This window comes from Leuciscus leuciscus, assembly GCF_965113295.1.
Source record: "Leuciscus leuciscus genome assembly, chromosome: 4".
In the NCBI taxonomy this organism is placed as follows: Eukaryota; Metazoa; Chordata; class Actinopteri; order Cypriniformes; family Leuciscidae; genus Leuciscus; species Leuciscus leuciscus.
In genome coordinates this window covers 1,887,597-1,910,678 of record NC_138728.1, presented here as the reverse complement: position 1 = coordinate 1,910,678, position 23,082 = coordinate 1,887,597, and the positions used below count along the sequence as shown (strand labels likewise).

Here is a 23,082-nt window from a genome sequence, read left to right as displayed (position 1 = left end):
AGCTGCCTTAAAGGAAAATTCAGGGTTAAGCTCAATCAACAGCATTGGGTTGATTATGATTACCACAAAAATTTATTTCCACTTGTCCCTCCTTTGCTTTAAAAAAAAAGCAAAGATCTGGGTTACAGTGAGGCACTTACAGTGGAAGTAAATAGGGCCGAAACATAAACATCTCAGTGCTCTCTTTTTCAATGATATAGCCACAAGGCTTAAATAATATGCAAGTTAACATGATTTTAATGGGGAAAAAACTTTTCTTAAATACAGTTTTAAAACTTTGTCACCGTGGCAACCCTAAAACGACTGTAAAAATGATGATCCAAAGAGCTTTACAGTTCAAAGAATCAATAGAAGTATTAATGTAAGTACTTGTGTAAGCTTCACGCTTCTGCTTTTAAGTCCTCCAGCAATTTGCCCCATTCACTTTCATTGTATGTGGTGCATCATAACCTTGATTTTTACTTTTTTGTAAAGGAAACGAGGTGCGTTAATCAACATTATGCCACAAACGCTGTTGATTGAGCTTACCTTGTATTGAACCAGGAATATTCCTTTAAAGGTGCTGTATGTAACTTTCTCACTCTACTAAAGCATAAAAATACCATTAAATGTTTGCAGATATTTAGGAAACATGCTGAGTTCACATACTCGTTTCTCTGAAAAACACTTCCATGGCCAGTTATTTTACTTTGAAATGTGTGTTACGTTGGAATGTCTGTTTTTGTTTTGGTCTGTGTGACTCCGCCCACTCCCAGTTCAGCCAATAGTATTTCGACACCCCTGGATGCCAGTTGGCGGGAAACACAGCGTATTGCAGCTAGCAAACAAACTGGGTCAGAGATTGCAGATTCTTCCCAACCTAAAAAGTCTCAGTATCCATCTAAAAATCTTTATGAACTGAGGAGTCTGAGGAGGCGGGGAAACAACGGTCTCCGATATTTTAAATTTGGACTGCAGTACCTATTTCGACCACTAGTCATCCTTTCAGACTGCGGGTAAGAAGAGCGCAACTGGAAAGGGAATGGGAGATGAGACTCTGGTTGGTTTATTTCACGTTACGCCCAAAACACACCCATTACTCATTTAGAGAATAGAGACAACCCTTTTAGACCATACGATTTTCCCGTCATTAAACTAGCAAAAGTGGATTCAAACACACCCTAAGTACCCTGCGCTTTAGACTATGCGCTTAGATCGTTAAAATAGGGCCCTGCACCTTTAAATCGACAGTGTAAAGATGCCTTCGCAGTTTGACCTATTACAGGAAAAGTGGCCCTGGATCGACATCATTGTAGATGTTTGCACATTGTGGGCTTGAACCCACAACCTTTGCTTTACCATCCTGAAACTTCCTCAGAAATTCAAGTACACAGCAGCTCGTATCGTAACTCACAGATTCTTTTGTCTGGAGGAAGTCTGGGATGTCTTGCACAGAAAGCCGGCAATGTCCTAGGAAAACCCGGCTGAGAGTTTTGGGATCACCCGGGCCTGATGACAGTTAATCCCTGGAATTGAGTTTTGAGCTGATCATTGTATGCATGACCTGCAGCAGTCATAACATGGCACACTTGATCCACCTGACACCTTATCCAGCTCATCTCGCATGTCCTGCGCGAGATTAAAGCTGTGTGTGTGTGGGTGTGCGGTTAAAGCTCAAGCAGAACATCAACGGGACAAGCCGGATTCCACCATATCTTTATGTACACAATATTAATCTTTTACATTGTAATTGAAATGTGTGTTACGTTGGAATGTCTGTTTTTGTTTTGGTATGTGTGACTCCGCCCACTCCCAGTATACAGCCAATAGTATTTCGACACCTCTGGATGCCAGTTGGCGGGAAACACAGCGTATTGCAGCTAGCAAACAAACTGGGTCAGAGATTCTAGATTCTACCCAACCTAAAAAGTCTCAGTATCCATCTAAAAGTCTTTATGAACGAGAGCATATTAAAACGCGGATAAATAAACTCTTCAACTTATAGTTTGTAAGTCTCCTCGGCTTATATTGTCAATTGTGCTTGTTCCTGTTGCTTGTCCTTAAACTGGCAACCCACGTGAGTGTCGAGTCTGAGGAGGCGGGGAAACAACAATCTCCAATATTTTGAATTTGGACTGCAGTACCTATTTCGACCACTAGCTGTCATTCTTACAGATTGCGGGACCTATCATACACCCAATGCAGCACCAAGCGCGACGCAAGTGTGTTTTGCTTGTTTCAGCCTGACGCAGTTATCATTTTCACGTCCTGCGCCACGTTGTTTAAATAGCATTTGCGCCTATTTGTACGCCCGTGGGCTGCTGGTCTGAGAACGAGGTGTGTTCAGGCGCATTAATGGTGCGTTGCTATTTTTAGGCAACTGAAATAGACTGTGCATTACTAATGCACACACACAGCTTTAACCTTGCGCATGAGCAGATCCGTTTGCTCTCTGGAAAAGCGCTCAGTCTTTCCGCTTGCAAATTCCGTCACGTAAATAGCGATTCTGCCATGGCGCTTTAGACCATGTGCTTAGATTGTTAAAATAGGGCCCTGCACCTTTAAATCGACAGTGTAAAGATGCCTTCACAGTTTGACCTATTACAGGAAAAATGGCCCTGGATCGACATCATTATAGATGTTTGCACATTGTGGGTTTGAACCCACAACCTTTGCTTTACCATCCTGAAACTTCCTCAGAAATTCAAGTACGCAGCAGCTCGTATCGTAACTCACAGATGCTTTTGTCTGGAGGAAGTCTGGGATGTCTTGCATAGAAAGCCGGCAATGTCCTAGGAAAACCCGGCTGAGAGTTTTGGGATCACCCGGGCCTGATGACAGTTAATCCCTGGAATTGAGTTTTGAGCTGATCATTGTATGCATGACCTGCAGCAGTCATAACATGACACACTTGATCCACCTGACACCTTATCCAGCTCATCTCGCCTGTCCTCCTCAAGCACACTCTTACAGGACACATCACATTTTGAGTGGCTTAACCTTTACCACCAGGCCCCGTGTCTGACATAACGGAGTGTAAATGGAAGAGGGCAGGTTAGTAATGAGTCAGCTTTAATGAATTAATAGCCAGCTTTTGCTCTGTGCGCGCTATTCGCCGACTCTCGGTGTCGCTCTAATGCATGTCTCTCTCTCTCTCTCTTTGTATTCCCGGCATATGAAAATCAGCCTTGAAAATCTTTTTGTTCATCAAATGGCGTACAGAGAAGTTCTCAGCTATTCACAAACCGCACCTCAATTATCCTCTCTCTCCTCCTCTGCCCTCATCAATTATGCATACTGTATATTAAATACCTCACATTTGCACATCCGCTGATTTGCATAATTTCTCAGCGTCCCAGACAGAAGAGCCGAAACCGGGTGAGAGGGTGATGCCATTGAACTCTGGCACTCTGCTGTTTCCTTCACCTCTGTCTTACTAATCGTAAAGAAATATGCCTGTGTTCAGTATCTGTGCTGTAGGCGATCGATTTAACACGTCCCTTGATGCATCGGTTTTAATGCGTTTAAATCGACAAGGAAACACGATGACATAAACACAGGCAATAAACATTTGAAGTATGCAACTATCACAGTGTTTTGAACGTATAATCTTGACACAAGCTACAGGCGATTGATAATTTATAGCAGTTAAACTGTACCATTTAAAAATTAAACGGTTTGTAACTATTTTACTTCCATAACGTAATGTATTTATGAGTGAAACGGGATATTCAAAGGGGAAAAATGTCGGGGAGGACGTGGTTTTATCAATCAGGAATTGTTTGAAGTCAAACATTTTGACGGCATAATGTGCACTGAAGCGCTCACAAAAACACCAGGAACATCTATTAAGAAAGTTTATAGGATTAGTTTTCATTCCATATTGATTTAAACCCAGAATAATGCCTTTTATTTTTGATGTTGTGTATGATTGTGAATTCTGTGTCTGTCGTTTTATGTCCTGAGAGAGGTTTGGTATTACATTACTGCGCATAAGCTCTTGACATGAGGACAGTGTTGTGTGTGAATGACAGCATTGTGTTGCGGTGAGAGAGATTTATTGGCTAGATAAAGAGGACACAAGAGAGGCTGAGCTGACTGAAGTCTGTAATGTGCTCAAGGGTGATTGGTTTTCATTTTCTCTCCTCCCAGCGAAAGCATGGAGGAGTAATGGCTTTAAAATACTGCCGTGTGTTTGAGCCAGTGAGTACTGTGAAGCCCGAAGCCTGTCTGGGTCCCTTTGCCACCATCCATCTGAGATCTGAGGTACTGGGGGAACACTTGGGGATGCTCAAACACGGAGAATATGACACCACCGGTACTAACCACCATCAACCGATTGAATACTGTGCAGAGCTACAAGATTCACAGCCAATTTGAACATATTTAGTGGGGTTTTCTAAGTCAAGAATCACTATAAAATCTTCAGTAAGGGTTTGAACAAACCCCCAATCTTTAAGTGTTTGTGTCAAATCACTTTACCAAGTGATCAGACAGATTTTTTGATTGAAAAAAATCCCATTTACATTTGAAGTCCCACTGAAGTCAATAATTTTATCCCTTAAAACTCATCTTATCAAAACTCACCAAAATTACAAATAAATGTTTTTTCCTTCATCTTCATGCCTTAAAATAGCTTGAATTTACCTAGACACACTTGCCTTATTTAGTATGCGCGGTTCTATGAATATGCAAATGAGCCCCGCTTCCACTCACTCAGCTCAGAGATCCACTCGATCTGATTGGTTACAAGGTAGTTTGTGACGTCAGAAACACCAGCGATTTCAAACCGTGTTTTTGAGACTGTCTTTGGTTCACTGCAGTTTTAAGGGGAAAATACTCAGCAATGGTGTCTTAAAGCACATTAAAAACACCACGTAGACGTATAAACAACATTAAAAGCTGGATTTTCACAAGGACTTTAAGGAGGGACCAGAGTCACATCTAGAGAACAGAATATAATCAACCATAACATTGTGGCAGCCAGTTTTCAACAGGCAAACAAAACCATGATTTTAAACCAATGAGATGTCACCGTGGGTGGGTGTAACAGAGCCTTTAGATGTGTGTTGGTTTTATATTAGCGACTGACAGCGATGATGCATTACAGAGCTAGCGTGCTGGTTTTCTAATGTGAGTATTAGCATGCAGTGATTTTAGCGTCCCTGAGATGCGACTGAGGCAGAGACAGAAAGCGAACGCTAGTGTTTGAGAAGAGGACTGGCAGCTGTCCAACAAAGAAAGTCATTTTTCAAAGCTGCTGCCAAAATAAGCCCACTAATACATGCTCATTAGGAGCCGTGCAAAATAAACCAGGACAACAAGACTCCAGCGCTTCTGGGAATCAGGCGGTGTTTAAGGGTGGTGTTTAAAGTCTCAATAGCCCAGTCAAGTCACCTTTATTTATAGTGCTTTATACAACACAGATTGTTTCAAAGCAGCTTTACAGGGATAATCAAGAAAGGAATGATCAGTGATGCAAACAGAATTGTATGGAAGCTTGTTTGCGCCACAGAATAAATGATTTTAAAAGATAATTGCGACTTTTTATCTCATAATTGTGACTTTTTATCTCACAATTGTGTGTTGTAAAGTCAGGATTGCGAGGTCTTTTCTCAGAATTGTTAGATATAAAGTCCAAATCTAAGGGAAAAAATACTGTTTTCCTAAGAATTGTGAGTTTTTATCTCACAATTCTGACTTTACAACACACAATTGTGAGATAAAAAGTCACAATTATGAGATAAAAAGTTGGAAGTACCTTTTTTATTGTTTATTCTTTGGTGGAAACAACCTTCCGTAGACTTTAGTTCTGCTGTAAAGCAGCTCTAAAAAGACAATAGTGTTAATTATTTACCGGAAGGCAGTTCAGTGTTGAGTTATTTCAGTTCAGTAACAGTATAAAGTTAATTGATTATGAAATGTGTTCAATTCAGCTCTGGAGAAACAGTGATGTCATCATCCAGCTCAGTTCAGTTCTCACCCAATATTGTCAGTGCAGTCACTAATATTTCTGAATTTTAAGTGTCCCCAACTGAGCAAGCCGGAGGCGACAGTAGGCGCACTTCCATTACCCAGACACACCAGCCGCTCCAAGTATAAGGGTCTTTCCTTACCATTAGTGCTTGGATAACAGACATACTGTACGTCTCCTTCGATCAATAATAATGGCCAGTGCAGTGGCTGGGATATACGTAAACTTACCAACATCCGGCGTCGCCATGATTTTTGGAATGACTTATAGCGAGAGGAAAAAATGACGTTTTAGTTGCATAACATCGGTTAATGGAAACGCCGTCATTTCGCAATCGTTTTTTGTCGACATTTAGAAAATATCGCAAAAGTTGGAAACGCGCCTAGTGGCAAGAACCCAAACTCCATCAGGTGACAGAATGGTGAGTAGTGTTGTCAAAGTACCCGTACTTCGGTACCAAGTCGGTACTGAAAATGTGACGATACCAGCATTTCTGTAATACCGGGTATATTTGGTACCCACTAATCAAGTTCAAGTTCAAGTTCAAGTTGAGCTTTATTGTCATTCCGCTACATGTGGGGACATACAGTGGAACGAAATGTCGTGCCTCGCAGGACCATAGTGCTACATAAATACAGACATACAACAATGAAGTAAAAAAACACTATAAACCTATACACAACTAACCTACTGACAGATTTAACTATAAGTATACTATATATAAGTATTTACCCTATACAACTAAAGAATAAAGGATAAAAAATAAAATAAAAAATACAAACTATATACTTCACAAAAATATTTACGCTATACAAATAAAAATAGAAGATACTGTAATATGTGCAAAGAGAGACATTTGAGTCAGCAGCTGGTTGGGGAACAGTGCAGGATGATATGTAGTGCATGAGCATACGTAAACATATATTGCAGAGTCTTTTGTGGGATTGTGTACACCCAGCAGTGTGTGTAAAGTGTCCATAGTGCAGATAGTGTAAAGTGTCATACAGTTTTTTCTTTGGTGTGGTAAGGTTGGGTTGGGTTTGGGGGGGGGGGGGGGGGGGGGTCCATGTTTCAGGAGGTAGGGGTTTGCGTGGGGTTTCAGAGGGGGGCGGGGTGATTTGAGTTCAGGGCTCTCACAGCCTGGGGGAAAAAGCTGTTGAGCAGTCTGGCGGAGCGGGCTCTGATGCTCCGGTACCGTCTTCCTGATAATCTTATAATTCCTTATAATAGGAGCTGCTTTAAGTCGCTTCCGTGTTTTTATCTAAGCGCGGGGCTCCAGACTAACATTTAGTCATATACCACGATATATATAGTGTCTGTGTATATTAAACTGCAAAAAGACAATTTAAATATTAACCCTGCATGTTCTGCTTGTCTCTGTGTGAATGAATGGCGCAGACGCGCGGTTTCATTTACCTCACACACACACACACACACACACTGAAGCACGAGTGATGCTCGCGCTGTTTTCAGTCTCTGCTGCCTCACGATATGATGACGTGATGAAATTCATCTCCAGAGCCGCTCTGAGAGTCACTTCATGAGCATTTTACCGTTTAATTTCAGAAAAAACTATCGTCATATCATTCACACACAGAAACTCAAAGGTCTTCACGGCAACCCGTCAAAATAAAAGTTTGGTTTAACTTGAAGAAATTGACAGAAATAATTATATTAAGCAATATTTACAGCATGTAGCCTTTAATGCTTATATGTATTATTTACTTATGATTACCGTCATAAATAAAGTCATTGAATTGAATTTTATATATTTTTTCAAATAGTTAAATAAAATTGAAAAATAGTTCCAACAGATTTTGCTGTGGTACCGAAATTGGTACCGAGAACCGTAACATTTTAATGGTATCGGTACCGACTACTGGAATTTTGGTATCGTGACATCCCTAATGGAGAGAAAGAATAAAAAGGAAAAAAAAACCTTGGGAGAAACCAAGCTCAGTCGGGGGACTAAATCTCCCCTGGCCAAACAAACAAACATGTAATGGTGTGTTAATGATTCCAGGTTGCATCACAAGTCAGACTGTGTGGATTGCTATAATTCAGAATATTTCATCCAGCTTCCTCTGCTTAAAGGAAGGAATACACATTCCTAGTCTTATTGTGCAATATTCATGTTCATCTTCAAAAGGACAAAATGTTTGGCCTCATAACCTTCCAGCAAAATCTAATAACTTGCTCTGCCTCACAGCTTTGCTTTTTAAAAGCCTATCAATACGTCACATTACGTAAGTAAAATGAGCTGCGAATGATGTTTCATGGACAGTGTTTTTTAGGTTTTTTTTACAGTTTTTATTCATATTTAGATTTTTAGAGTTTTATAGAGAACTATAGTTATATAGAGAAATATGTAATATTTAAAAAATGTAATATATTTCTTATATTTTTTCATATTTTCAAGCTAGTTAACAAAAGCACAGCTGCGTGTACTAAAATATTTAGCCAAGAGACTATCACTGTGCTGAGAAGTGCACAGCCATTACTTTCAAAATATAGTAATTATAGTCTTAATTACTGTATGTTTGGCTAATCGTCAACCGAACAACAGGCTCTACTCTTCAGCACAATGACCCTAAAAACTCACACATACCAGAAAACCTTTTCAATTACCAAATAATAGAACATTAAACACTTAACAAATCTCTTAATATGGAGCAAAACACATTAAACAACACTTTATCTATTATCTAATTGTGTAGTTGAATTTAACAGCTGACAGATATTCAACATAATTCATATGTGAGACAGTCTAACAAAAGGAAACTCTTGTCATATTTGATTACCATTTTCTAAACTATAGCGAATAAACTGTGATAATGTGAGAAAGAATAAATTTGCATTATATTTTTTGTTCTGTAAGGGTCGTCTTTATGCCATGAACAGTCCTGGCCGGGAAGTGTCAGTGCGGCTGTAGTAAAATCAAGGTCTTGATTTGCGAAATCAGATTCTCTGAGTAAAGCGGCAGTGAATAAGCCGTCAGGCACCACGCTTCATAAAAGCTCATATTCTCGTAGAGGCTGAAAGCGTGAGTGGGGTTTCATTTGAGCGGAGTAATGAGCTATTAATGGTGCTTTAAGGGCTTTCTCGTAGTGTTTGCTTTACGGCATTTGATTTGTTTGTTTGTGTTGCACCCGACCGCCTGCAGAGCTGAGACCTGTCTGTCTCTCACAGTAGTGATGCTATTTATCTGAAGTGTGCACTAGGGGAGACTGGATGGCTAGTGCAAAAGAAATTGCAGTTAATATTGAGATTGTAATTATATGTCTGGAAGTGGACGGTCAAGTTAAGTGCATTGCAATGTAGGGCTGTCAATCTTCCTCTATAATACTATTCGAATTCCATTCCTTATTTTATTTCATTTAATATTAGAATATTAAATGCTCAAATTCATCCTATTTTTAATATTTACGACATTACACAGGCTTATGGATCACCAATGTCATGTGGTTGTTGTTACACGTTCTGTCCACTAGAGGAACATCTAACATTACAATAAACATTTAGAGACAGGCGATCGCTTTCTTATTAACAATAAAACAGCGGAACAAAATTAATTACTTTAATTTGTCAACTTTAATGGACATTTTTTATATATATAAAAAAACAGGGTGCTTTATTTGTAATTTTTCCATTTATGGTTTGAAATCCAAACACCTTCCACACATCGCTTCTCAAATTGTCAGGAGTGGTGATCTCCGTTTCCGTGGAGACATTGCTCTCCGCCAATTTTTGACAGTATTGTTATGATGATACAGCGTGGATAACGTGCACAACTGACCGTTCGCAAAGACCCGCCCCCTTCAGTTACTGTCCGCTTACTTTTGATATGAAACAAAGTCTCATTTGGTCATTTCAAACATTTCAACTTTGGTCATTTTTTAAAGAAATTTAAACAAAAAATACCGTTTTATGTCTCTTTAATGTGTCGGACAGATCGCTCAGTTAAAGCGGCTCGTGAACCGATCTTCTCTTCCTTCTAGTTCATTTATGGCATCAAATAAACATAAAAATGAACATAAAAAGGAATGTTGTTTTAACCGCGGAAAGACGTCTGTACACACGTCTGTACACGGATTTCAAGTTCAAATCCTCCCATGTTAATCTACTATCTCTCCAGCCCTGACTGCTTTATCGGACAAAATGGCGGATTATGATTGGTCAGATCGCCTGTCAAACTTGAAGGGTCAATTGTGTTACGATTCAAAAACGTTATTGTTCATCAGACGAAACAAAAGCATTTCATTTTCAGATGCGTGTAAGCCAAGGCGGCGAGAAAGGCAAGATTGCATATAAAATAAAAAAAATACATAAAAAAGCAATATTCGAATAGTAACTTCAGCATTTGAATAGTATTGATTTTTTTTAATATTCGAATTATATTCGAATTTCGGAATTCGTTCCAACAGCCCTATTATAGTATCGTTGAGATACTGTTACAGTTGTTTTGTTAGTTTTAGTTAACTAGGGCTGTCAAAATGGCTTCGAATTGCTTTAAATATTAGCAAAATTCCAATTATATTCGAATTCTAAAGGCAATGCGTGTGTTAGAGGACAAAAGCACTGTATCGTCTCCTCCACCCACAAGAGGACGCAAGCGAGCGCAACAAGCAAATATAAACCAAATCAAGCATCGCATCTTTAATTGAAATTAAATGACATTCACTTTTTAAAGTGCATTACCTTTTGAAACAATTGTTCTTCAATAAAATATAATTTCTTTAATGTGAATGCAAGGAAAACTGAACTGAGCTGAATGATGACATCACGGTTTTCTCCAGAGCGGCTAGATGTATCCAAGTGGATGCTGTGGATGCTGTGCATCCAAGTGGATGCTGCACACTGGTGGTGGTTGAGGAGAGATCCCCATATATGATTGTAAAGCGCTTTGGGTGTACAGTAGTACATATGAAAGCGCTATACAAATGCCTCATTCATTCATTCATTCATGTATAAATTAACTAAATTAATAACTTTTTTTACAACACAAATTAACCATCACTGAACTCACGTAAGCTGGACTGTGACGCTATTTTCTTCTGGAAACAAACTTTGTTGCATTATTTTATCACTGTTATCTCTGTAAAGCTGCTTTGAAACTATCTGTATTGTAAAAAGCACTATATAAATAAAGGTGACTTGACTTGACTGGATAAGCTAACAAAAACAAACCGAGTCTCGCGCGCCTCTTGACACACCAAAAATTCGAATGCACAGATTTTGCAATCGAACGATTTGATGTTTGACAGCCCTAGTTAACTATAATAACCCTGCTGTGCACAGTATGCATACTGCACCAAGTATGCATGGTTTTTGCATTCAAATGTGCAGTTTTACAACGAATATTCAAAATGCACATTTTTATTTGACAGCCCTAGTTAAAGGTAGGGTAGGTAGGATAAAAAAATCAAAAAAAAAATCAAATTTGTTTAAACTGTCCATAAACCAATACATAATTAAAATGTAAGTGCTCTGAAAAAGAGAGTATAAAAATCGAGTGACTGTAGACCTTTTAATCTGCAATAAACACAGCTCATTATTTCCATCCGGGACGAAACAATTGATTGGTTTGGGCGACTGTCACTCACTCTCGCAACCATGGCTAACACCACTGTTGCTACAAGATCTGCCCATATGCGCGCGCACCCGTTTGATTTGAGGAGTGCAAGAGAGGCGCGGAACCTATGAAGAGTAAAATTATGGCAGAGAAAGAGCATTCAAAATTCAAAGCACCTGCATATGCAGTCAGCGAAGGCAAACAAGGCAAAAACTATTTCCTCGGACCCTGGTTGCCCGCACTCTTGAACGACCTCCTCTGCTTCGCCCTCGACCCCGGACCTGTCCTCGAACCGACGATGCGGTAGGCTACTTGTCTCCGGAGTGTAACGTTAGTCCTCATCAGAGTCAACAAAGTTTTCATCATGGAAACTCATACATGCAAAACACCTTAGCCTATTATGAATCTTACACGAAATTCACCTTCATCACAGTGTAACTGATGGTAATGTAAAAACGTGTATCAATGCAAACTGTTTTTAGCTTTGCCTTATAAATATAGCTCGTTACCTATAAATATAGCTCGTTACCGAATCAAACAAAATATATTTTAAACTTTACCAGTATCGATATGCTAGCTTGATAGTGAGTAGCCTACTAAAAGCCATCTTATTTGTTAATATTTATAGTGATAAAGTTAGGTATTTTATTACATGATGTCACTGCATGCACTGCGCTCCTTCCTCTCCACTCGTCTCAGGTAAATAAATGCGTCTTGTTCCAGCCTGAGCGTTTGGCGTCGCGCGTTCATGTGTTTTGGGGGCGTGGCTTTGGAAGAAGCTCAGAAGGGAGGGGGTGGAGTGAATGGAAATAATGAGCTGTGTTTATTGCAGATTAAAAGGTCTACAGAGACTCGATTTTTATATTCTCTTTATCAGAGTACTTACATTTTAATTATGTATTGGTATATAAAGACAGTTTAAACAAATTTGGAATGTTTTTTTTTTAGAAAAATCCTACCTACCCTGCCTTTAACTATAATAACATGTATGCATACTGTATGCATACTGCACCAAATATGTGCCAGCTAGTATGCCATTCACATCCCATGCGTTAATGTACACATAAAGTGCACTCGGGGAGGGACTGAGTGTGAATGATTTGTATAAAGCTGTTAGTGTAAATTGCGTATAGCGGGACCCTCAGGAGGCGTGCGCTCGCTCTGACTGCAGGAACGCTGGCCAAGCGAGACAGGACATCTCTTATGGGAGGGAAAATAATATTAGCCTTCGCTGCTGCTGTGATTATCATATATATTAGTGCACGGTGGGTTATGGCTGCGGGCTGCTGGAACGGAGGCTGCTTTAATGTGCAAGCGTCATGCACACTGGGGCAGATACAACACCAGGACTGCAGGAACAAACCTCACTTACCAGAGGTGGAGACCTACACGGCCATTAGCATATCTACATTACTGTCACTCTCTGGTCCAGAACCCTTAGTGAGCTGCCTATACACAACATTTTGAGCCCATAGGAACATTTCTGAAATGCATAACTTAGACAGTTTCCTCTGATTACAGATCACTATAATTTGTAATATAGACTCATGCATTTTCTGTAAAGCTGCTTTGAAATTATGTGTATTGTGAAAAGCGCTATACAAATAAACGTGAATTGTAGGGATACACCGATATGAACATTTTGGCCGATACCGATAACCGATAATTCTTTATATTTGAAGGTTGATAACCGATATATTGGACGATAAATTTAAATCAAATTTTTTACAATAATTTTTGAGATCCTGATTACAAAACAAGTCACCATTAACAGACATGTCCCAAGCACACAATTATAATGATGTTCTCATTATAATGTTATGTAGCTTACATGACAGACTTGTGCTGCACGTTGCACTTTACTGTATTTTCCTTTTTGAAGTTATTTCAAGCAATTCAAACCCTTATTGTTGAACAGTGCACATCTGAAGTGCCTCAGCTGAAGGAAGTAATCCATTATTTATTGGCTTTAATATATCGGCCACATTTTCTTATCGGGCCGATAGCGATAACATTAGAAATGAACATATATCGGCCGATACCGATATGGTGGCCGATATATCGTGCATCCCTAGTGAATTGAATTGAATTGTTGAAGGCACGAGAATGAATTTTTCATCTAGTGCTGTTGTCAGTATCATAGTTGAGTCTTTTTGGAGTCACATGACTTGGTTACAATTTTCTGTGCTTGTTGACCTAAAGCCAACATGTCCGTCCATATAGTGCTGGACATTCTGACTTTGTATAAAGTAGACATATATTAATCGTACTTTTTTCACACAAAAAAATACAATACACCTGCTAATATTAGTTGTGAACATTGTCTTAAGATGTTGAAATAGAAAATTAAGTCAGATGTTGATCATTCTGTTATTTACCACATTTAAAAAAGAAAGAAAAAAGTGTGTATCCCCTGAGATACGTTGCCAGATTAGGGTATTAAAAATTGATCTTTTGGTCAGCATTGCATGTGTCCTTCATGGTGAAGGCAGTGTCCCAGTACGCATCGCAATGTGCTCAGTGCAAATATTGATTATAAATAAACATTTATTCAATAATGAAAACAGATAAAAATATTTCGATCTAATTAAAAAAGCATCCTTTACAGTGTGTTCTGGCAGTGTGCTGCACATTTGGCAAATGCAGGAGACCATCTGGCTATTCCATGCAGAAAGTGCACAATCACACTGCATACTGCAAATATAGGATGGTAGTATGCCAGTCTGAACATACTCAAAGTGTTTGTGCGTATACTGACTGTCGTACTAGCATGCTACGTAGTTCAGTCTGCACTGTATACTGTCATCTATTTTTTTTTATAGTATGTGAAACATTATGCTGTATAATATGACAAATGCAGCATGTGGATTAAGATTAGGATTTATTGGGCCCTATTTTAACGATCTGAAACGCAAGTAACTTTGTGGGCGGATCTCGGCGCTGTTGCTATTATACCGGCGGGATAAATGACTCTTGCGCCCGACGCAAATCTAAAATGTGTTGGTCTGAAGTAGCTTCATTATTCATAGGTGTGGTTTGGGCGTAACGTGCAATAAATCAATCAGAGCGTCATCTCACATTCCCTTTAAGAGCAGGTGCGCTTGTTCCATGGCGGATTGCTATTATATCGGCGGATTTGCCAGGCAGACGCCAGGAGAATTAGCTTCGGTTAAACAGGCGTATTAGCCTGGGTTTCCCCATGCTGCCTTGAGCGCAGCGCGATTTTATTCACGCTGCTAGTCAGCATGGATAGCATGGATTCCATGGACCAGATTTTCGCCTCAGCTAGGGAACCAATCACAGAACGGGGAGGGAGCAGCAAGACGATGACAACATCTATGCGACACACCGAAGCAGTTTGTTTATATCTATGGATCCAACATGACAGACGTAAAAATATATGCATATTTTTAGGAACACATCTACAAAAATATCCATGTATTTCAAGTTGATAAACTAATTTAAAATCCACATCAGTTTATTTGTGCCGACGCGCCACGCCCTCCCAGGATCTATAACGTTACCTAGGCTACTTTCATTTTAAAAAATGCATCATAACCGCACGCACGATCTGCTTGCAGTCGTCGAGATGGATGCTGAGGAGTTGAAGAAAAGAATAGCTAGTGGAGATTGTAAGTTGTCGACAATACGTCATAAAAAATCAAGTCCAGTGTGTGGGAGAAATTTGGAGTTATCTGAAGAAAATATTGTGAAAGGCTTTGCTGCAAACATTTTCATGTTGGATAGCCGCAAATGTGGAACTTCATCCCTGAGGAAGCATGCAGAAACTGTGGTAACAAAGCAGTTCTATCGAACGGTATTTTTCATATTTAACACTGTTAAGTATGTGTGGTGTGCAGGGCGTGTTTGAACCCAAAATGGTCAGATGTAGGCTAGATGAAATTGCGTGGCATATAGTGTTGTAGCCGCGTCTGTTCGATTGGTCAAATGTTAGGCTACTCAGTTTTGTGGTAACGTTAGCCATGTTCTTCATGTATCGGCCTTTAAGTTGTCCTTGTGTTAATTGATATAAAAGATTGGATGACGCGTAATTTTCTTTTATTAAATCCAGACAAGACAGAGGTAATACTTATCGGTTCAAAAAACCGCCCACAAAACCTCGCACAATACAACTTTAACATCATAGGATGTCCTGTTACTTTATCCTCTACAGTAAAAGACCTGGGTGTTATACTCGATTGCAACCTGTCTTTTGAAAATCATATTTCTTATGTTACAAAAACAGCCTTTTTCCACCTTAGAAACATTGCTAAGCTACGTAATATGCTATCAGTTTCTGATGCAGAAAAGTTAGTTCATGCATTCATGACCTCGAGACTGGATTACTGTAATGCTTTATTAGCTGGTTGTCCTGCATCCTCAATAAACAAGCTACAGTTAGTCCAAAATGCCGCCGCTAGAGTTCTTACGAGATCAAGAAAATATGATCATATAACACCGATTTTATCATCACTGCATTGGTTACCTATAAAGTTCCGTATTAATTACAAGGTATTGCTACTGACTTATAAAGCCCTAAACGGCTTAGCTCCAGTCTATTTAACGGATCTTCTATCGCCCTATAATCCATCGCGCTCTTTGAGATCACTAAATTCAAGGCTTTTGGTCATACCTAGGATATCCAGAACCACCAAAGGAGGGAGAGCATTTTCACATTTGGCTCCAAAACTCTGGAATAGTCTTCCTGATACTGTTCGTTGCTCAGACTCGCTCTCCCAGTTTAAAACTAGATTAAAGTCGCATCTCTTCAGCCAGGCATTCATATAATCCTACAGTTCAAACTACAATCCGGCCTCTATCCAATGCCAGAGGAGAACTGGCCCCCGACTGAGCCTGGGTTCTCCCAAGGTTTTTTTTTTCTCCATTAAGGCACCTGATGGAGTTTTAGGACACCATTAGGTCACTTGATGGAGTTTTTCGGTTCCTTGCCACTGTTGCCTTTGGCTTGCTCAGTTGGGGATATTTTGGGGATATTTAATTTAATTTTATCAATCAATAAATTCCTCTTGAAACAAACTTTGTTGTATTATTTTAATTTAATACTGTGAAGCTGCTTTGATGCAATCTGTATTGTGAAAAGCGCTATACAAATAAACTTGACTTGACTTGACTTAATTGTCGTGTAATAACTTCTGTATGACCTGGCAATAAACATTTTTGTAAGTGTGTCTATAATGTGATAGTCTAAACTGATTTTATTTCGGGTGCGGGTCGGGTGTCCGTTCTATTTTAAGCGGGTTGGGTGCAGATTTTAATTAGTGCTGCTGTCGCAAAAATGGGTCGGGTGTGGTTTTAAGCACTGCGGGTACGGGCGGGTGCGGATTTACAAAATCGGACCCGTGCAGGACTCTGGTGTACACATAAATCTCTGACCCATCGTCGTCGTCTTCGTTGAATATCTGTCGCTCTACATACGTCATCTGGCGCCCTTAAAATAGCATCTGAACGCGCCACTGAAAACGTGCCACTGACTTTAGACTAGGTTTTTCCTGGTCTATGGCGGAATTGTTTTCTGGAACTGCAAAATAGCACCAGGGAACGCTTGCGCCGGAACACGCCTCCTCTTTTCGCTGAACCGCCCCCGGGAGCGCAAGTTCATTCCCTAATTTACAGACGTGCGTCTGTCGAGGGAAAAGTCCGCTGTGCGTCGGGTGCAAAATAGGAATGATACATGCGTCCTGTACAAAGTCAATTGCGCTGGGTGCAAGATAGAGCCCATTGAGTCCACATGTCATGCAAACAAGAAACTATAATATGGTCCAAACACACAACTTTGCGATGCTGTTTCTGTATCTTCGTTAGAATTATGGTTTCGGGAAACACAGACTCGCTGAACTATGCTGACAATGACATAACTTGCGACCAGATTTGGCTAACGATGCTTTCGGGAAACACACACCAGAGCGTTACTGACAGACTGGGAAAAGAGGAGCTGCAACAATGGAGAATATGAGGAAAATAATCAACATTCAAGCAGGAAAACCTGTTCTAGTAGAACCTGAAAACAACATCAAGCATTAAATGGCCTCTTTAACCAGAGTTTCAAGCCATTTAAAAAATGTATGTGGTCTGCAACATAATAGGAGGGTTAGTTTGGTGGACTATTCACTAAATATGTTGTGTGGGCTGTCTATTTTTATGCTTATTATAGTATTGCAGTGTTAACTTAGTGACATGCTAATGCAAAAATATTGGAATTAGTATGCGCAAATCTGTCAATTTTCACCTCGCTGCTTATTTGTATTAAGTCCAACTTTTATCATCACTGGATACGTCCAAATTGCATTGCCAAGACAGCATGCATGCAGTTCTCTGTAGAGCTAGCACACACTCACACACACACACACACACACACACACACACACACACACACACACACACACACACACACACACACACACACACACACACACACACACACACACACACACACTCACACACACACACACTCACACACACACATACTTGCAGTCATATTATGGTCACCATAGCAGTAATGATGGCTCAGGGCTGGTGTGCAGCTGCAGGCTGTGGTTTTCATATTTTGTGTGTTTGTGTGTGATGAGCTGCTCCAAGGTTTGCGCTGGGTCACTGCACACTTTTAGCAGAGTGCTTTCAAAACTCTGTCCTGTTCTCTCTCTCTCTTTCTCTCTGTGACGTGCAAATCAGAGGGAAATCAAAGACAGGAGGAAGAAGAGGCTGGTGATGCTGTTCATCATCTCCAGTTGCTGTCTCCTCTGTAATTTTTGCAGTGCCAGACGTGTGAAGCGAGGAAAATATGCGGTTTTAAAGAAGCCGAGCTGCTGGAGGCATGACTGCCGTGTCTCACAGAGTTTCTTCTCATTTATTAAAGAGTTAGTTCACCCAAAAATGACATTTCCGTTATTTACTCGTCTTCAAATTTTTGAAAATCATTTTTGGTAACATTTTACTTAAAGCCTTCGGGCGCTATCATGCACCCGGCGCAATGCAGCACCAAGCGCGATGCAAGTGTTTTTTGCTAGTTTCAGTTATCATGTTCACGTCCTGCGCCACGTTGTTTAAATAGCAAATGCATTTGCGCCCATTTGTGCGCCCATGGTCTGAAAACGAGGTGTGTGTTCTGGTGCATTGTTGGCGTGTTGCTATTTTGAGGCAACAGAAATAGACTGAGCCATTGACCAACTGAAACCTGGTCTAAAGTCAATGACGCACAAGTTTTTCTGTTATTTAATGAGCGCGTTAGTAATGTGCGCCTATAGGTGGGTCCACAACGCGTGTACACTCTGCTTATTACACACACACAGGGACGCACAGCAACACACAAACATGCCAAATATTTAACATAAAAGGATTACAATGTCAAAGATTATTATTGTGTATGGTGGAATCCGGCTTGTCCCGTTGATGGTCTGCTTGCGCACTTTTACCTCGCACGCGAGCAGATCCGTTTGCTCTCTGGAGACGCATTCGGTCTTTCCACTATGAAATTCCGTCATGTAATAGCGAATCCGCCATGAGCGCAACTGGCATTTAAAGGGAATGGGAGATGAGACTTTGGTTGGTTTAACGCACGTAAATCCCAAAACACACCCATTACTCATTATGAGAATAGGGATAACCATTTTAGACCATGCGCCGGGAGCGCCGACCATTTTTCCCTTCGTTAAACTAGCAAAAGTGGATTCGGACGCACCCTAAGTGAGCTTGCGCTGTGCGCTTTAGACCATGCGCTTAGATCGTTAAAATAGGGCCCTTTATGTAAAATTATGTTATAATGCATTTTATCTTTTCATAAATAATTTTAACCAAAGTTAAAAAAATGCATTGTAATATTTGCTGATTCCTTGTTACATCTGAAATTGGTTGTTTGTCATGTGTTTTAACACCTTGTACTTTCTAAAGGTGTAACAATGAATAGATGGTTACAGTTATTCATGAGATCATACAATGCATTATAAGGTGCATTACAAGGCATAATTAATGCAATAAAAATACCTTTATAATGCCACATATATATATATATAGATGTAATTGCTCTAATATAATGAAAAAGGCCATAATGGCATGAGACATAAAAGGATTGCAAAACCTGTTTAATGACATCTTTAGGAAACTTAATGATGAAATAAAAAGCACATTAAAATCATTGTGATATTAACAATGTTGCTTCATCAGCATGAATATATTTCTAAATTCGTCGCTTCTAAAGCACCATCACCACCATCAAAAGAGCGTTTATGTAGCAAATCCAGCATCTTAAACAATATATTTTAAGATGATACGATGGATGTGTTTGGTTATTGCATCACGTCTTACTGTTTTTCCCAGCATCTTGCACCATGAATATTGTATTTTTAAGCTAAGCATCTTATTATCTCCATCGTCTTTTGTGTTTTGCAGTCATTCAGGGTTTAGCGCGAACTGAGGGTGAGTAAATCATGACAGAATTTTCATTTTGGATGAACTATGTCTTTAATGCCTGTGGATGTGAATATCACGACCCAGCCGGCATCAGTGACTGCGAATTCATGTCCAAGGATAATCCCACATTATTCCCCAGATCTCAGTTCTCAAATCCCATTTATTCCCACTGATTGAGTCATTTTGGAGAATAAGCTGTTTATATGCCCTTTCAACGTCCCTGTTATGAATCAGCCCTTTATCCGGGGAAGAATCTGCCTATCTTCATCAGAACCATTTGCTGTTTTATTGTGCAGACGCACAGATATTACGTTCTGAAAGGTGAAAATGTAAAATGTCTTTGAGAGGACTGACTTTAAAACAAGCACAGATGTTTGGAATGGCATTCAGAATCCACCAGTTTTATGGAATAGCCGTGACGTAAATGAGAGGTTATTCAAATACTGTAAACAGCACGTTGCCACTGCATGAAGCATGTGATGACGGACATATTGCAGGATGATGTGATCAGAATATAGATGTGCTCATAAATTCATGCGCTTTGATTTTGTGTGTGCGTGTGTGAGATGCTTCCACCTCTTTCACCTCCAAAAGAATTGAATGGAGGTTATGTGTAGAGACTGTGAGCGTTCAAAACCTAATGCATCCATCTAAACACACACACACACACAGGCATTTCATATCTCTCCCATCTCTTTGTTCTGTAAGGCACGTTAAGAGTTAGTGTGTTGGAAAAAGCAGCAGGAAATCAAATTTGGGACGCTGGTCTGTTGCACCTGCTTACTGTCAGTTCTGTTCCTCCATCCATCTCTCCATCACTCATCTATCCCTCCATCACTCATCTATCCCTCCATCACTCATCTATCCCTCCATCACTCATCTATCCCTCCATCCATCACACATCTATCCCTCCATCACTCATCTATCCCTCCATCCATTCATCTCTCACTCATCCATCCATCCATCCATCCATCGCTCTCTCCATCCACCCATTCATCCATCCCTCCATCTCTCCATCCATCCCTCCATTTCTCCATCCATCCCTCCATCCATCCATCCCTCGCTCTCTCCATCCACCCATTCATCCATCCCTCCAGCCATCCATCCATCCCTCGCTCTCTCCATCCATCCACCCATTCATCCATCCCTCCATCTCTCCATCCACCCATTCATCCATCCCTCCATCTCTCCATCCATCCATCGCTCCATCCATCCATCCATCCCTCCATCAATCCATCTTTCCATCCATCCATCCCTCGCTCTCTCCATCCATCCATCCATTGCTCCAGCTCTCCATCCATCCATCCATCCATCCATCGCTCCATCTCTCCATCCATCGGTTGCACGCGTGTCGTGATCATCCACAGTCAGAGGTGCTTCTCAGCGAGTTAGAGATGAAGAGGTCTCCGGCTCTCAGGATTAGCTGCGTCTCACAATCAGCCGCACTGAATGCATGTTGTAATTACTGCACCTCAATGAGGAAGGTGTGTGTGAAAGATTAATGCAGGTGAGTGGCAGGCTGTGATAGATACGCTCTGCTAACACGCTCTCGGCAGCCAGGCGTGTTTGTTTGCGAATGGGACTGTAGCTCATTTGCACAACTGACCCGAACTCCACAGATACGACAAATGAGGTCTGAGCTGGCGTTGAGGGACTGCAATGCTCCAGAACTGCTCATATTTTTCATGTTAATATTATTTTTTCACAATCCTAAGGATACTCGATGTGTAAGATCCATAAATCAACATTACTAGTTGGCATAATTAAATTAGTGGCATAAGTTAAATTATGTGAAATCGTTTTGTGATGTGTGAAACCCTGAAGAGCTTTTGTGACTCTTGTTATGTTGATATCAGGAGACAAATAAGTCATGAAAACCAATAATGCACAGCCTCTCTGGGCTTTCGGTCATTCTTTTTTTTTTGCAAAATTCTGCTTTGGTGCCAGAATGGATTAGAAATCTCAGTACTATTCCAGGTCTTTTGTCTCATGAAATCAGCGCGACATATTTCCACGCAGGATTTCTCACAGCTTCAGTTCCATACTGAAAATCAATGGACATGCGGATTGACTCCAGCTGAAGCGCTGCCCGTTCATTTAGCTCAGATTCAAGACGCTTCTAGCTTTTTTTTCCACACAGTTTGAGTCTGCCTTATGCCTTCAACATTTTCTTTTGGTCTGTGATGGAGCGACATCAGACGTGCGCAGCTGAGAGGGAACATTGGCCGTGAATTACAAATGTGGCGTGATTACAAAGGTAGAAGAGGCCTAAATAAAGAATAAAAGCTGTGGAATTATGTGTGTATTAATTCTAATACATCAGACATTTTGGTGCGAAAGTTATAGTCATAGAATTTGGCAAAGTTAGTAGTGATGAACACTTAGTCAAATTGTGATATGGACTCGTGCCTGTGAATATTTAAGTGCAAAAAGACCTCGTTTACACTGTCAGTGAAATGTGACCCAATTCTGATTTTTCCCTCACATGTGACATAGATCGGATGTGTTCTATGACAGTGTAAACAGGAAAAAAAACGCATGCATTCGGATATTTCCAGATCGGTTTCAGGCCTCATTCATATGTGGAAATAAATCAGATATAAATCAGATATGTGTCAATGCGACTGTCATGTAAACAGGCAGATCGGATTTTCTGAGGCATTAGGCAGCATCTCCGGGGTTTAATGACGAGAGAAACCCAGACGCGCTTCTGCAAAGGGACGGATGGCCCGATGAAACGTCGTCTCGTCGTAAGAGATGAATGTGGACACAACATATCAATGGTTGGCTTGCTCATCCTAAAATTTCAGACCCACTGCTCTTAAAGCCTGCCAGAATATGCTCCCACCAGTCCTGAGATCTCTCTCGCACACAATAACTGAAGTATATGCGCAATGATGATGGCTCTTTTCGTCCTCCTCCGCCTCAAAATCATGGTGATGTTTGGCGAACTTCGCATAGGCTATATCGCAAAGCCAGCATCAAGCATATTTCACGTTCGTCCATCTGTGCAAGAACCCCCTTTAAGCATGTGCAATGTTTCAGATAGTATGGCAAGTGTAAACACATGAACCGGATATGGGTCACAATTGAAAGAACGTGTAAACGGACGATAAATCGGATAAAGGTAACA

The 23,082-nt window shown here is 40.4% G+C and overlaps 1 protein-coding gene and 1 long non-coding RNA gene across 3 annotated transcripts in view; one reads left to right on the top strand and one right to left on the bottom strand.

The window, feature by feature from the left end:
* Nucleotides 1–18,821, top strand: part of LOC309496756 — a 36,861-nt gene extending 18,040 nt beyond the window's left edge. The window contains exon 3 of the long non-coding RNA XR_014205222.1: nucleotides 18,744–18,821. This is a non-coding gene — a long non-coding RNA (uncharacterized lncRNA). The remainder of the gene's footprint in view (nucleotides 1–18,743) is intronic.
* chrm2a (cholinergic receptor, muscarinic 2a) overlaps nucleotides 1–23,082 on the bottom strand; it is a 108,392-nt gene that overhangs the window by 25,000 nt on the left and 60,310 nt on the right. The window contains exon 2 of one of the 2 annotated variants that reach the window (XM_082166814.1): nucleotides 5,741–5,807. The exons of the other annotated variant lie outside the window; for it this stretch is intronic. The gene's annotated coding sequence lies outside the window, so the exon portion shown is untranslated. The remainder of the gene's footprint in view (nucleotides 1–5,740; nucleotides 5,808–23,082) is intronic. 2 annotated transcript variants of the gene reach the window in all.